This window comes from Neopsephotus bourkii, unplaced genomic scaffold (genome assembly GCF_033783945.1).
Source record: "Neopsephotus bourkii isolate Nb327-2 ecotype Australia unplaced genomic scaffold, CSIRO-AGI_Nbou_v1 NB_1574, whole genome shotgun sequence".
NCBI classification, from domain to species: Eukaryota; Metazoa; Chordata; class Aves; order Psittaciformes; family Psittacidae; genus Neopsephotus; species Neopsephotus bourkii.
In genome coordinates, this window is record NW_026902050.1 from 2530101 (window position 1) to 2546527 (window position 16427).

The window sequence follows — 16427 nt, forward strand, 5'->3', positions numbered from 1 at the left end:
GTGGAGAACGAAGCAGCAGAGAGAGGGAGTAGTAGCAGGACAGAGAAAGAAAAATCAGGACATGGAGCAGGATGAAGATGTAGAAAAATCCTGGGACAGGCAGCATGATGGGGTGGGGGTGGGGGAGAAGAATAGGAGCAGAGGGCTGAGGGGAGAGAGAAAGACAAAAAAGCAACAACAGGGCAGAGAGGAAGGATAAAACAAGGACAGGGAGCTGGAACAGCCAACGATGGAGGAAAGGGGCAGGGCAGGGGGAACAACAAAAACCAAAACATATAGGTACACACTACAGGGCAGAGAGGGAATAATTAAGAAATAGGGACAGGGAGCCAGGAAAAGGAAGATCACTGGAGAGCAACTAGAATAGCACTGTGTACAGAAAGAAGCAGAAAGGGGGGAATTCTAAAATAGGGTCATCAGGAAGGCAGAGATAGTGAGATGGAGAAAGGACAAAGGCAACAGGCTGCAAGGTAGAGAGGGAAGAGTTGATGGATAGGGACAGAGTGCTGGCCTGAGAGAGATGGATAAATGCAAAAGATCACACAGGATATGTGGCAGAGGGAGAAATTAAAAATCCAGGGACAGGGAGCCAGAAGAGCCAGTAGAAATAAAATGGGAAAAAGTGCTGGGCCCCAGGTCTAAGAGGAAGGAATTGATAAGTAAGGACAAGGACCAGAGAGAGCATGATGGAGATAATAGAAAAAAATAGCAGTGGGCCACAGGGAAAAGGGAGGAATTAAAGAACAGGGGCCGGGAGCCAGACAGAGAGATACGGAGAAAGAAAAAAGAAAGTTGGGGTGAAAACTAAACAGTAATGGTCTACAAGATGTATAGGGAGGAAATAAAAAATACTAGCAAGGAACTGGACAAAGAGACATGGAAACAGACAGACAAACAAATACATGGGGCTATGGAACAGTATGTGGAATTAAAACACAGGAGAGAGATGGCCAGAGAGAGGCAAAGAAAGGTAAAACCACAGATCTCCAAGTCAGAAAAGGAGGAATTTCATAAAGGAAGGGACAAGGAGCCATACAGCCATAGAGAGACAGAGAAAGGGAAGATAGTGACAGGCCATATGGCAGAAAGGGCAGAATTAAAATGTAGGGACAGGGAGCTGGACAGTAAGCAACAGATAAAGAAAAAACTGCAACAGGCTGCAGGGCACAGAGGGAGGAACTAAAGACTCGTGACAGGGAGCAGGACAGAGAATATTAAAATAGTGATGGGTTGCAGGGCAGAGAGGGAAGAATTAAAAAATGGGGACAGGGAGCCAGACAGACACAGAGAAGGACAAAACAGTGATGGGCTACAAGATAGACAGGGAGGAATTCAAATATCCTGGTGTGGAGCTGGACAGGGAAAGATGTCAAAAGAAATGAAATCTTTTTGATGAGAGAGAAGAAGAGACTGAGAAGCAGGAGTGGGGGAAGCAACAGGCCGCATATATACGGTGCTGGACGTTCCACCTGCAGGACCACCATTTGGTCACCGGGCGCAGCAGCGAGCGCTGCCTAGCGCCCTGACAAGGGCAAACGGGCTCCGAGAGCACAGGACAAAGGGAGAGCACACGGAAATTAAAACATGACCCTGAAGCACACCAAAAAGCCGTAGTGATGAGGCAGAGTACCATCAAGCCTGCAGATGATACAAAACTGTGAGGAGTGGCTCCTAAGCCACAATATCACGGTGCTACACAGAGAGACCAGAGGCTAGAAAAACAGGCTGATATTAACCTCCTGAAGTTCAACAAGAGGTGTAACTGTCAGTCTGCTTTTTCCTTCAAGAATAGGATGCAGTTCTGTTATTCGAGGCAAAACCCTGATCTCACCTGTCTGCTTATGCCTTACACCTCGGCTAGAGACCTGCAAGCAACTTTTGGCTGCTCTCAACTCATCCACCATCTCAGCAGAGGCAGCATGGCATGTGTGCAGTGTCAAACCAAGACCCAAGTTCTCAGAGCACAGAGGGGAACACTGGGTGGCACAGGGAAAGGTCACTGTTGTGATCCTAACCAGAAGACTAATGTACAGTTGGGGCATTAGTAATTGGCTTAAGAGTCAACTTGAGAAGGCAGGCACTCCAGCTGTGCTATGCTGCATGTATATAGCTTAGCCTTCAGGCATGTGTTATGCTGCATATTGCACCTTGGTCACAGGACAAATTTAGCTGACTAATTGGGACAAAGGAGCCTGAAGGCAGTTCCTGCTTGCCACTGGTGATTATATGTAATTGTCTTTATCTTACACTGAAGCAGAAGGTTCTCAAGTGAACATTCCATTGTTAGATAGTAAAAGGGTGGATAGCATTATTTTCTTCCAGGAAAATCCTGTAAAAGCTCTAAAGACCAAGATGTGAAAAGATCATTCTCAAAGACAGGAGATGCACTGTGGGCCATGCCTCAGTTGGAGGACTCCCAGATTCTGGATACTGTTGTTCCCAACATCTGAAAGAATGTATGATTATACCATGCTTTTTGCCTGGTAGTGTTCAATAAGTGGAAATTAGATCAATAATTTACAGAGTCTTGAGTGCCTTTTTTACATCACAGTGAACATTAGCCCTGCCGCATAATGGTTACAAACCCCAGAGAAGGGTTCACAACCTACTGTTTATGATTCAGGGCTTACACATTATCTAGGAACTCAGACTTTTCCATTTCACACAGTAAACCCTACAGTGATAAACCAAAAATCTCAGAATCCAAGCAGTCATTAGGTTTGATTTTTACACCCAATGCCCTTGTCAATAAATGTGTAAACAGTAAACCCTGGTAAATAAAGAGCTCCACAGAATAAAGTAATAAACTATAACCTCTGAGTGAGAAATCACTGACACCCACAAACTCTAAACAATAAACCATAAGTGAAAAACTGACCACTCAGTTTTAAGCAAGTAATGTCAAAGAGTAGCTGAGCAGGAAAAGAGTAAATAGAAAAGTAAAAAGGAGATGAGATTTTTTTTTCCTGTAGCTTTACATGTTTCCCCTTCATTTGGAAGGGCAGCAGAATGGGAATACAGACACACCAGAAACACTTTGCAATTGCTGCTTATAGGCTTGGTTTTAGCCACCATTCATAAGTGACCATTTGTAAGAATCAATCCATAGAATGTTCCACTATACTAAGCTGTACTTCCACTGAAGCTACCTGCAACATGGCAAGCCCTAAATCTCCATTACAATTAACTTAATATTTGTGGTTCTCTCAGCTCTGTGATCAAATATCCAAAGGCTGCCACCTGTAACCACCAAACAGCCCCTCCTTAAAGGAAGTGGTACCTGCTGAGAGAGAAGTGTTTGTGACAACAGGTAACACCTTTCTTGCAGTCATTAACACCACCCCAAAAGTCTCTTCCATTGTCCAGTAAATCCCACTCCAAAGGCTGACCAGAAGAATGCCTCACAGAGTCAGCAGAACGAGTAAAACACTGCAGCTGGGAAAATACTTTTTAATATGTAAAACAGACTGGGGTTTTAGCCTGTTACTCACACAATGAACATTTGTAGTCCAAGGTACACAACCACTTGGCCCATCAAGCAAATTCCCATTGCTGGGCCTGTACATCACTCACTAAATGCCCAAACTTCACCCTCCCAGATAAGATTTCCAGCTCCCTCCACCCAGCAGTACCCAGACTGCCACACAGTATGGCTCATCCCCAGGGAGGGCACAACCACCTTCCGCTCACCCAACCTCCCTCATCTACAATGCAGTCCAAGGACTTAGCTGTGCCGATGCTGTGAGTCAGAGCTTATCCTTTGTGTCTGGCCACAGATCCCCCAAGCTTCAATCTGTGATGCTCCCTCAACCACCAGACTATGCTTCAACACCTGCAAAAAGCCAGAAGAGTTGTTACCAAGAGGCCAAGAAACTGCACAGCCCGTCCAGAACTCTCCAATTCCTGTAATTGCTCCCAAATCGCAACTGACTCGCTGTGCTGCTTCAGCCATGTCCTCTGGCTCTCCTTCATCACCGAGATGCCACAGTAGTCCTCACAGATGGTCAGGCTTGCTCAGGCACTCTGTTACCTGCAGCCTATGGCACAGCATACTCCTCAAGGCAACTGCTGCACAGCACTGCAACACTGCATCTGTCTTATTTGGCATAAAAAGCATAGAACCAAATTTAAAGAACAAGTTGGCCTGGAACACTGACAGTGATGGGGCAACCATAGCATCTCTGGGCAACCTGCTCCAATGTCTCACCAACCTTGCAGTGAAGAACTTCTTCCTTATGTCTAATCTAAATCTACCCTTTTTCAGCCTAAAGCCATTCCCCTAGTTCTATCCTTACATACTCTTGTACAAAGTCCCTCTCCAGATTTCTTGTCATCCCCTTTAGGCACTGGAAGCTGCTCTAAGGTCTCCCTGGAGCCTTTTCTTCTCCAGGCTGACGAACTCCAGCTCTTTCAGCCTGTCTCCATAAGAATGGTGCTCCAGATCTGTCAAGGAAAGATGGAGCAGAAAAGCTGTAATTGAAGCCAAGTGGGATGTAATGTATCCTGCAGCATTAATACCTGTATGCCCAGTGAAACTCATGATTGTGTCTCAGTCACTAATTTCCTAGGGAGGTCTTGCTATAAAGAAGCTTGGCTAGCGCCCCTCTTACTTTCCGTAAGTCTTTCTGGGCAATGGTTTCAAGAGATACTGCCAAATGTCCCTATCTAACAAAGCTTCTCAGCCTGTCTTCAAACTTCTCTCCCATACAATTCTTTAGCTTCTGTATTAGCCTCAGCACAGAAGCCTTTTTAAAATTGATCTCACTTAATGTTCCAGCCAAAGTCCCTGATTTTGTCTCTCCCCTCTGCACTGCATCATTGTCATTTCATCGCCAAGAACCCCAAAGAAACTTTATTTTTATTCTTAGAGGTCTCTTCATTTTCAAATTCTTAAAACTTTTACAGCTGAAATTCTTTTCAGCCTTTTGTCTGTTTCAGTTTCACTTATTTTCATTTATGCTATGTTTTCTCCAGCCTCTTCTCAGTTTCTGTAAACCCTCTCCTTTTCCAAGGACTACCTCATGCTTTTCTTTCTCTCAACACTTCCCTTTCCTTTAGAGTTTTTCTTGCATTCTGACTATATAGATGCAGAGAAATTGTTTTTTACTCCACTGCAAACCCATCAACCAAGTGAGTCTCAGGCTCATTCAATTCAGCTAAATTGCATTATTGTTTGGCCTGGCTACTCTCTTCCATTCCATAATAAAGGAAGTCAGGGAGCAGACTTACAGCCTACAGAAACTATTATCTGCTGTATGTTCTCTGTCTTTGTTGAAAAAGAACTCTGAGAAATATAAATAGATGCTTTCAGCAGGCACTGTGAGGGCAAAAGGTAGAGAGAGATTTATGCCTCTATAATTACAACTGGGGCAACACTGAAAACAAGAATGAAAATATTCCTGTTGCAATGTTCTAACATTCTGGGTCATTCAAAAACTGCAACATAACAGATGCTGAGAAGATACAAAATATTCAAACACTTCTGTTTTTAATGCTATAAAGAACACATTTATCATTAAGTGCTTGTCACTGAATGTATTCATAGCAAACTCAGCCACATGAAGCACTGAATGTCCAGCAGTGAAGTCCCAAGAGAAACTTGAGAAAAACAGATAGAGGAAAAACAGCATTGGAAATGTGCATGACTTGAAAGATTCATCCCAAGCAGATGGGGGGCATAATTTTACTGGTTTTATCTGATACTTAAAGGTCCGGCAACAAAGAAGGGCTAGGAAAAGCCCCAGTGGTGGCCTTCACACAAGCATGTGTGTTTGCTCGTCCAGGTTTATTCATAGACTACTTGAGAACTGAACTAAGGTCACCAAGTGGTGCCAGGAGGTGGCACCAGATGGTAGATACAAATCCTGCAAGCTGCCTGGTTGGATGGGTAACAGTTCATTGTTTTACAGCAGGCTTGCTCCTATAAATGGTATAACTGAATAAACAGCACTTAGCTTTAGAGAAGCTGTGATGGTCAATAACCTTGTTGCTGGAGAAAGCAAAGCTGTAGAAGTTGTACTAATTACTCCTGGTTTCAGAAGACTGCATGCTTGAAGGCAACAAATACAAGTTTCTGCCCTACTAAGTTCAGCAGAGTATAGCCAAATGTCGAAGTATCAATGAATATGACTAAGGAAATGAGAAAAGGGTGATAAATGCACTTAAACCAGAAACTGATATGGAGATCTGTCACAAATGTTATACAGCCCTGGAAATGCTAGGTGTGTATCAGTTAGATCTTCTCTGAAAGACAAGATAGCTGACAGCCTTGAAGTAAAAGAGAAGTTATTAAAAGAGAGGAGACAACGTTAGGGCAGAGAAACAAGAAACTTATTTCCTATGGAACAGATAGGTTAATGAGGAGGTACATTACGATATGCCATAAACCCAGTAAAGCTACTGAATCCATGGTTTTATTTGAGCCTCATGTGTCCAAAAGTTTGTCTTTCTCCTACTGATCAAGTAAAAGACCTCTACCTACCAATTCTGTTTATGTCCTGCTCTATTGTCCATGGTCATGTTTCACTATCAGAGATGTCATACTTATGTTAGTGGAATTCCACAGCTGACTCCCCGTTACCAGCACTAAACCACTCTTCATACCAACCATTATTAGCTATGAAGGTGTATTTGGACACTGAGGTCTTTGAAAGATGTGATGAGCAGTTACAAAACAGACATTATACAGATCTCCCTATCCAAGTTGTTTAATATGACCAGCTTTTAAAAAGCTAGATTAAAAATTTAAAGAAGCCTACTGTAATCTCTAGCTTCTGCTCCTGTCCATCTATGTTTATCATCTTTATAGTTTAATGACCACATTCTCCAGCATGATTCTGCAGCACATAAAAGTTCTCCTACCAATTATCCCCTATCACAGATGCTACAAATTGCTACTCCTTCTGCTGCCTCACTTCTTGATCTGTTTTCATTTCTTAGCTGAACCAGTGCACAACTTTGATCTGTTTTAGCTCTCCAAGTTCAGTTAAGAAGCAATACAAAATACAGAACAGAAAAACAACCTAAAAATAGTACTCACTAGGAAAATGCAGCACTCTCTCCCTCATTTCTATTACTCCAGAAAAACTTTGTCCTCTCTACCGCAATTAATCACAAAAGGGTCTTATGAAAGATTTCCATATAATATTTGAAGCCTACCAGTGGTTGTAAATGCTAGAAGGAAAAAGCACCTTAATTTTAGTGAAGCTATGGACCTTACATGTGCCAGAGCTGAAGTAGATGCTGGAACAAAAATACTTTATGCTGTGCTTTTCATAATTGTTACTGGCTTCATAAACAAAGGTTTACTCTTTGCTGTACCTTTTCCTAAATGAAACATGTATCCTCAACATATATTCGTATAAGCAATAAGATGCTTTATCCAAATGGGCCTCCTGAACATAAGCCATATCAACGTTAAGTGCCTAACAGCTACAGGCTAAATCTTATGATCTCTCAGTTGGACCATTATACCCATTAAATATCTAAATAAAACATTTTACAAATTATGTACAAGTAGGGTGGTTTTATTTTTTTAAAGGAAAAATCATGTCACAAATAATTCTGTGCTATAGCTTTTATAAAAGCTATAAAATATTCATTTAGATGAAAAATAATGGCTGGGAGTTCCTACCTACAGAATTTTTATGCCTGTTGTGCAGAGAACACAAACTGCATAGCAGTCATCCCTATGTAATCTAAAGCATTCAGAATATCCCTTGTAAATAATAATTATTAATAGAACATACAGGACCAGTCAAATAACAAAAAAAAAGATGCTTTAAACCTTTTCTGCAACACTAAAACAATTACTTTAAGTATTGTTTTATTATTTAAGTATTTTAGTATAATTCTTGAGAAGATAGTGGGGAACACAGAATTGGAAGGATCTGTAGCACTAGCACTGAAGGATCTGTAGCACTAGCACTGACAAAATGTTAACCAGAGGAGTTCAGTTCGTAAGGTGTTATAGTCAGAAGCATTTCAGGGCTTCTAAATGTTTTACATATTTACGGGAAATAAAAATACAGTCACAAAAAGAGTAATGAAAAACTCTGAGGATCAAAATCCCACTCAAACCCACCTGATACAGACTTTAAGTGCCAACCACAACAGCTACATCAGTGTAAACTGCTATAACAAACTGACCTTCATAAGCAATAGGCTGCATCAAAACATAAAAGGTCACTAGCAAAAGCATCAGAAAGAAGCAGATGGAGCTTAGACCTTCTTATTATGTCAATCATTGCTTTTAAAACAAGCAACCAAGTGTCCATCCATCCCCAGTTAGTACTCTTCGTAATTAAATCTGTCTTCCTATGAACAACTAATGTAAAGAATGCAGAGCATGGGTAATGTGATTGCTGTTCCCAGCCCAGTGAACAGAACTGCTGCATCTGCATTGTGAACAATCTGGAAGCTGTGGGGAAACATTGATAAAAATCCTGATAAAAGACAATGAAAAAATAACCAGACTATACAATGAGAAAAGCATGAGATGTTGTTTCAATGTTCATGCAGGATAAATAATGATACGGTGTGTGTGAACTATGCAGCTAGAAATTCATCACTGAGCTGTGCCTGATACACACAGACCAACTTGTAAAAGAAGGCATTCTCAAACTAATTATGTCCAGCTTCCTAATATAGCCCTAAAACGTTTGAAGAAACCTGCTTTATACAGCATGTACTGCAAGGTAGCTACATTTGACAACTATTGTAAAGTAAACTTAAGGATCAACCTTTTAACATGGGGATATTTACTTGGAATTATAGCCCTGAGACAGCAAACATACCCAGTACAGCCAACATGGATGACATAAATATGACACAGCAAGCAAGAAATTGTTTTCTGCAGACTTCCAACAGGAAAAGAATTATCCATCTCTTAAGTGGATACAGAACTACAGCACACAATCAGTGTGAACGAGGAATGTGTAAGGCTGATTCAAGTAGCACTCCTTTAACTGTCCACCAGACACATTTCTCTTTATATCCAACCAAAGTATTTTTCATTATTGTGACAAGACCTCTTTCCTTCAGTATGTATGACACCAATTTTAGCACAGAGATGGGGTTTAACGCCTACAGACCACTTTGCACTGCGATGGCTTTGATAACAAGGACTGCTGATCAACATCTTGTAACTCTGACTAATGATCTTTCTCTTGTGCAAACCTGATAGTCCCAAGATAAAACTCCACTTAAAGAAGACACTTCTAATTAGCCCTCAAGCACACTGGCACACTTAGGTCAACAACCCAGGAATGTGTACCTCTAGGCTTACATCATCCTGCTTTGATGAATACTAACCTTGTCAGTGAGGTCAGGTGTGAAGCCACTACACCACGGGTCTGTACTGCTAATGTTCTGTGCAGTCCTGAGGAAGTCTTGTAAGAAAGACCAGTGTTGCCTGAACTGGTGGTGTCATAATGAAACAATTCTTTGAGGTCAATTAAAATTACCTCCCAACTAACACTGCTGTTGCTTTATGCTAGCGTAAACTGCAAACTGTCTTCCCATTTAATCTAAATGAAACCTATAATCTTCTTCAGTAAAAATGGATGTGGTAATGGTTAACTACTGAGATATAGGATTAATACTGATAAAGGTTTTGCTATTTTTATAGCAATAACAATAATTGCTGAGCATTAATGTTAATCTGTTACTTCTCTAGTAACATTCTAGTCCTAAACAAAGATTCTGGGTTCTTCTGGTTTAGAGAAAAAGAGTCTGAGGAGTGACCTCACAGCTCTCTGCAGCTTCCTGAGAAGGGGAGATGGAGAGGAATGTGTTGAGCTCTTCTCCCAAGTATCTGGGAATAGGATGCTTGGAAATGGTTCGAAGATGCATTCATCAAAGGAAGTTTAGACTAGACATGAGGAAGCATTTCTTTACCAAGAGGGTGGTCAAACAGGCTTCCTAAGAGGCGGTTGATGCCCTATGCCTGCCGATGTTCAAGAGGCATTTGGACAATACCCTTAATAATATGCTTTAACATTGGGTCAGCCCTGAAGTGGTCAGGCAGCGGCATTAGATGAGCACTGTTGGTCCCTTCCAACTATTCCTATTCCTATTCTGTTCATGTTGGTATACTTCTTTATCTGTGAAAGGGGTTGAAGCATTTGAACTTAATGATACTAAGGTCTTCCAAAGGGAACTAATTGAATTCACTTAGTATTAATCAGAAATGTCATTCCCAGGATATCATCCTGATTTTTTTTTTCCCACATGAGACTAAAGGTAATTACACAGCCTAAAATGGACAAAATACTAGTGTGAAATTCAGCAAAATTCTACCATGAAACTAGAGCATTGTAGTAAGTCTGAGGAACTTGTATTACCACCAGTTCTTCCCAGATCCCTGCTAGAATCTCTGTATTTTCAGCACTTTGCATCTCCAGAATTTTTAGCATGTGCTAGTTTGTTTGTTTCAAGTACTAAAGAGTTTTAGCATTTCCTGTAGTAAGGAATGAAATGCGTGTTAATATAAGGTACTAGAAGTCTTCTGTTTTGGAAGAGTCTTTTGAAAGATTCTGGTCAGCACATCTATGCAGGTAAGAAACTGTTAAGACTGATTATTACCTACTCAGGCAGTAGCATCTACAGCTTGGATACGCGACTGAGACTCCGCTGTATAGAGCAACAGGTGGCATTGCTGGTTTCAGTCTAGTACAGAAGAGAGAAAATAAAGGAAACAAGTATGTAACTGCATTGCTCACCCTTTGCATCATGGCAAACAAGGAGTGCACTGGTGACAAAACCTTGCTTCCTGCTCCCAGACACCAAGTTGTTACCTGTCGGTCTTGTGGCCTCACATCCAGAAGAATCGTTTGCAAAGAGGAGCAGAGACAGATTAGTGCAGGCTAGGAGAAAGACACATACACACGTGCCTTGTTTAGCATATTTGTTGAAGGAGAAGAGGCGTGTGAAATCATTTGTAACTGGTTCTACGTTCTCCAATAACATTTAAACCTTTTCACTAAGTTTAAGAAAGAGGAAAGAGGTCTCAGCATTACTACTTTTTGACAGGTTTGGGAAGACTGATGAGTGACACAACTATTTGTCCAATGAGAAGAAAAAGCTCAGCATCTAATTACTTATTAGATGCCAGGTTACTCATGCAACCAGAAGAGAAGCTTCTATTGTACCTTGCCTTACAGACCACTGAAAACCAAACAAATGGTGATATAAATCAAAAGAAACTGAGATATATTTATTTCACTGCTTATATAAGTGTTTGTTTTATCATGTTAGCTACAAGGAATCATTAAACAGCTGAATGTGGTCATTGCCATGTGTTAAGTAAAACACCAAGCAAATGCAAGATGGACAGGGCTAGAGCAGTTGATGTCATCTACCTGGATTTGTGCAAAACGTTTGACACTGTCCCACACGACATCCTTGTCTCCAAATGGAGAGACATCAATTTCATAGGTGGATCACTCAGTGGATAAAGAACTGGCTGGATGGCCACATGCAAAGAGTTGTGGTCAATGGCTCAATGTCCGGCTGGAGACCAGTAACGAGTGGTGTCTCTCAGGGATCGGTGTTGGGACCGGTCTTGTTTAACATCTTCGTTGCTGACATAGACAGTGGGATTGAGTGCGCCCTCAGCAAGTTTGCCGATGACACCAAGCTGTGTGGTTCGGTTGATACGCTGGAGGGAAGGAATGCCATCCAGAGGGACCTTGACACGCTTGTGAGGTGGGCTGATGCCAACCTCATGAAGTTTAACCATGCCAACTGCAAGGTCCTACACCTGGGTCGGAGCAATCCCAGGCACAGCTACAGGCTGGGCAGAGAAGAGATTCAGAGCAGCCCTGCGGAGGAGGACTTGGGGGTGCTGGTCAATGAGAAAATGAACATGAGCCAGCTTCAGTGTACGCTTGCAGCCCAGAAAGCCAACCGTATCCTGGGCTGCATCAAAAGAAGCGTGACCAGCAGGTCAAAGGAGGTGATCCTGCCCCTCTGCTCTGCTCTTGTGAGACCTCACCTGGAGTAGTGTGTGCAGTTCTGGTGTCCTCAGCATAAAGAGGACATGGAACTGTTGGAACAAGTCCAGAGGAGGGCCATGAGGATGATCAGGGGACTGGAGCACCTCCTGTATGAAGATAGGCTGAGAAAGTTGGGACTGTTCAGCCTGGGGAAGAGAGGGCTGGGTGGAGACCTCATAGCAGCCTTCCAGTATCTGAAAGGGGGCTATAGGGATGCTGGGGATGGACTAATCATTAGGGACTGTAGTGATAGGACAAGGGGTAATGGGTTAAAACTTAAACAGGGGAAGTTTAGATTTGATATAAGGAAGAAATTCTTTAAGGGTGGTGAGGCACTGGTATGGGTTGCCCAGGGAGGTTGTGAATGTTCCATCCCTGGCAGTGTTCAAGGCCAGGCTGGATGAAGCCCTGGGTGACAGGGTTTAGTGTGAGATGTCCCTGCCCATGGCAGTGGGGTTGTAACTAGATGATCTTAAGGTTCTTTCCAACCCTAACTATTCTTTGATTCTAAGATTCAGAAAATAGAACCTAGCTTGGCAGGAGACTATTGCATTGATATAATAGGTGAATGTTTTTGAAGGAAATGAGGCCAAAACTGTGAATGGACTCTGGGACAGGCAAAGAAAATGCCCATTAGGAAAAGAGATTAAGATGGAGTGACAGCATTATATTTTAATTATTCAAATAGAAACACCAAAGCCTATTCAGTCCTACTGGAATAAGTTAGATTATACTGAAATCATAGAATGGCTTGGGTTGGAAGGAACCTTAAAAACCATCTAGTTCCAACCCCTCTGCCACAGGCAGGGACACCTTTCACTAGACCAGACTGCACACAGCCCTGTCCAACCTGGCCTTGAACACTGCCAGGAATGGGACAGCACCAGCTTCTCTGAGCAACCTGTGCCAGCGCCTCGCCATGCTCATAGTGGGTCTAAGCTAAATCTACCCCTTTCAGATTTTCAGAACTCCCAGCCCTACAAAAATTTTGTGCCAAATTTTAAAATTCTCAGCAGACCATTCTAAGTTCTCAAACAATAAATGTCCAGTCTTAGCTTCACAGTAAGGTCAAGGTGAGAAGGGGTTCAGAAGACTGAGGGGATGACCCAGAACAATTTTTGTCATCAGGGAAGTTTATGACAGGGCAAGACAGAGATGGCAGGACAAAAATGGAATCAAACCTCTCAGCAGAGTCTTGAATCAGGCTATATTCTTTTTATACACCCATCTATGCACTTCACACAATGGAACTCTTTCCTAACTAGACAGATTATCATTTCAGTTGCAGTGCTCTGAAAACTGAATTCCAGTACTTCAAACAGAGTGAATGCATAGAGTCGACTATTTTTCTTTTTTCCTCCAGATTTGGCAGAGGCAGAAATAATGTTTTATATTCAAACTTGCCTTACAACATTTTATTAATTTAATGTTTAGACTCGTAGTGCACATTTGAAAAATTATTATATAAAGTGTAAATGGCTAACCAAGTGCTTTAGAAGTTTACACTTAACACAGTTATGCGGGTAGCTGTTTCTGTTACTGCTATGTAAATCCTAACTGCATTTCAAAGCTACTTCTTAGTATTTGGTGTTGTGAAATGTCTTTTTACTTAATTTATAGACAAGCTCCTACTAAAATAACAATATTAGTCATTAAAAATAGGATGTTCCATAATGCACAATGCAACTTCTGTGATACACACTGTGATGTAATTTTGTAATTGCATAATCACAAGCTAATTTTCCATAGGATGTGCCCCTTGTTCAGTATGCCAGTATGCACTAATGAGCTGCTATGCAGCACTTCGTCCATTCTTTCCAAATGTTGTCTGCCTCTTTATCCAGCAAAATGCATTCCTTCTTCCTCCTCACCAGATTTTTATAAAGTCCTATAGTGTCCTAGGCTTAGATGCTTTCCCATCTTAGCTCTCATCTCCTCAGAGCTTGTCTCAAGCATTCCGTTTTTGGGTTCTTTTTTCCAGTTTGCTCTTCTGTTCTCATGTGACATGATCTTTTCTTCCTTCTGACCTGGAAGCCAACGGGACACCGAACTATCCCTCAGGTTCTTCCTGTGACTCTTCCCCTTGTGGGGAAAGGAGTGTTAACCAGTCAGTACAAGGGCATGCATGTACGCATAATCCAGTCACACAAGAGAGCCATTGAATTTACAGCCTGTTCAATCATAAGCATCTGAAAAATCTCAAACACGCGTGTGCAAACAGGAGTGTGCATAGGGGCAGGGGAGCATTTCTCTGTCACACTTTAAAGCTTAACACCGACAAACCTAATTGATTGTTTGTTTTATCGTTTAACATGGAAACCAGAAGGAATTATGCCCTTTTGCTCCACTCTAACACAATACAAAGGAGCCAGAGGGGCGGCGGAGAGGGCAGTCACCAACAGCGGCTATTCTATTGTTTTCTCTCAAAACTTGGCAAAGCAACAAGCTAGACGCAGCTGAAATGTGCTGGCTAAAAACTTCTCAAAACTTTCATCTGAGACAGACACAAACCATGCCCAACACCATTACAGAGAAAGTCTATCAAGCCGTGGATACCTGAAAAAGAGCTGCATTTGGGAAAAATATTAGTAAATCCTACTCACATACAACATACCAGCATTGACTGTAATTGTGATTCATGCATTTTTTTGCACATGCTGTTTTATAAATTACTTGTATGTTCTAAAAGTTTGGGTGTTTTTTTCTCTTGGTCAAGGAGCACTTCCCTGACTTTGGCATTTTTAAAAGTAAGCAATTTGATTTTAAGACATGCCTACAAAAATTGTGTCAGCTCAAACATAATTTTCTATATTGGGTAAATTGGAGGTGAAATGTTCTTTGTTCATCACTTTGCATTTGAGGGCTTGTTTGGTTTTTAAATCCTTTCATGACAAAACCCCTTTGCCATTTCAGGTTGGAAAGGTATCCGCTTCCTAACAGATTTTCCTCAGGTTATTCTTGGTGAAAAAGCAGGTATAGGTCATTGTCTTGAGGAAGACAACAGACTGCAGAAAAGGACCTTGGAGTCCTCATAAATGCCAAGTTGAACGTGAGCCAGCAAAGTGCCCTTGCTGCAAAGCGGGTGAATGGCATCCTGGGCTGCATTAGGCAAAAGCATGGCCAGTAGTTTGACAGAGGTGATCCTTGCCCTCTGCTCAGCACTGGTGAGGCATCACCTGGAAGACTCTGTCCAGTGCTGGGCTCCCCAGTACAAGAAACACATGGACATACTAGAGAGAGTCCAACAAAGGGCCATAAGGATGATGAAGGGTCAAGAAAGCATCTGTACTATGAAAAAAAGCCTGAGAAGTCTAGGACTGTTCAGCCTGGAGAAAAGAAAGCTCAGTCTCACTACGATGATGTATGTAAGTAACTGAAGGGAGGGCATAAAGAAAATGGAGCTAGGTTCTTTCCAGCAGTGCTCGGTGACAGGACCAGAGTCCACAGGCACAAACTGACACACAGAAGGTTCCCTCTGAACATCAGGAAACACTGCCACTGTGAGCGTAACCAAGCACTGGCATACAATGCTACTCAGAAGCCATCTGGACATGGTCTTATGCAGCCAGCTCTGTATGACCCTGCTCAAACAGCAGGACTGGACCAGATAACCTCCCAGCCTCAACCAGTCCATGATTCTGTGAAATCTCTTCAGTTAGGCCATCTTGTACATCTATGCCTTTAGCTATTTGTCATAATTTTTAATTGCTTAGTAGGTAAAGAGTCATGTGAATAACAAAGGATCTGTATTACAGTCTTAATACTGTTAATGCTTGCAAAAGTTATAAAGAAAAGCACAAGAAACCCTTCCTATAGTCCTGAAAAGGAAGCACAGCTTAAATTTCTTCAAGGACTGAAACTGAGCCATAAAGAAAATATGTAAGTGTAGGTATATCTCCGCATCTCACCTTCTGACACACAACCTCCTGAAGTACCAAGCATTGCCAACAGTACCAGTTATGCTGAACAGAAGCATGATGGTGTAACCCTTCCAATTAAAACACCTCACACCTTCCCAAGGGACTCTCCTGCCATCCCATAACCTCCTGCAGCTCCCACCAACCAACCTCCAGTAATCCTGCTTGTGTCAACACCTGCATTTCGAAGCCCACCAGTGATCCCAACTGTGCATGCAGGTCCCTCATGTGAACACCATCCTCAGCTATCATTTTGTGGTAGTTATCAGCAATGGATCACCAGCCCACACATTACCCCAAAACGGCCACAGGACTAGGGTTGTCTGGCGTTTGCCTATGCTGTAAGTGCGTTCCTTGCTGCTTCAGGTGCCTTTTGGCCAAGCGTGGTTTTACTGCTTTTTCCTGCAGGGCTCGACGGACACAGGAGGAACACTGCTGTGCCACCGATGCTGCAAATCAGAGCCACACCATCCCGATATGGGGTCCTATCCTCTGTCCGCACGGTGGCACATTT

At 42.2% G+C, this 16427-nt stretch overlaps 1 long non-coding RNA gene across 1 annotated transcript; it reads right to left on the reverse strand.

Annotated features, from left to right (window-relative positions):
• Positions 1 to 3483: 3483 nt before the first annotated feature.
• LOC133222121 (uncharacterized) lies at positions 3484 to 16373 on the reverse strand. The gene is made up of 3 exons (XR_009728204.1): positions 16194 to 16373; positions 4296 to 4443; positions 3484 to 3832 (listed from the first exon to the last, which is right to left on the reverse strand). It is a non-coding gene; the product is annotated as an uncharacterized LOC133222121 (long non-coding RNA).
• Positions 16374 to 16427: the final 54 nt, after the last annotated feature.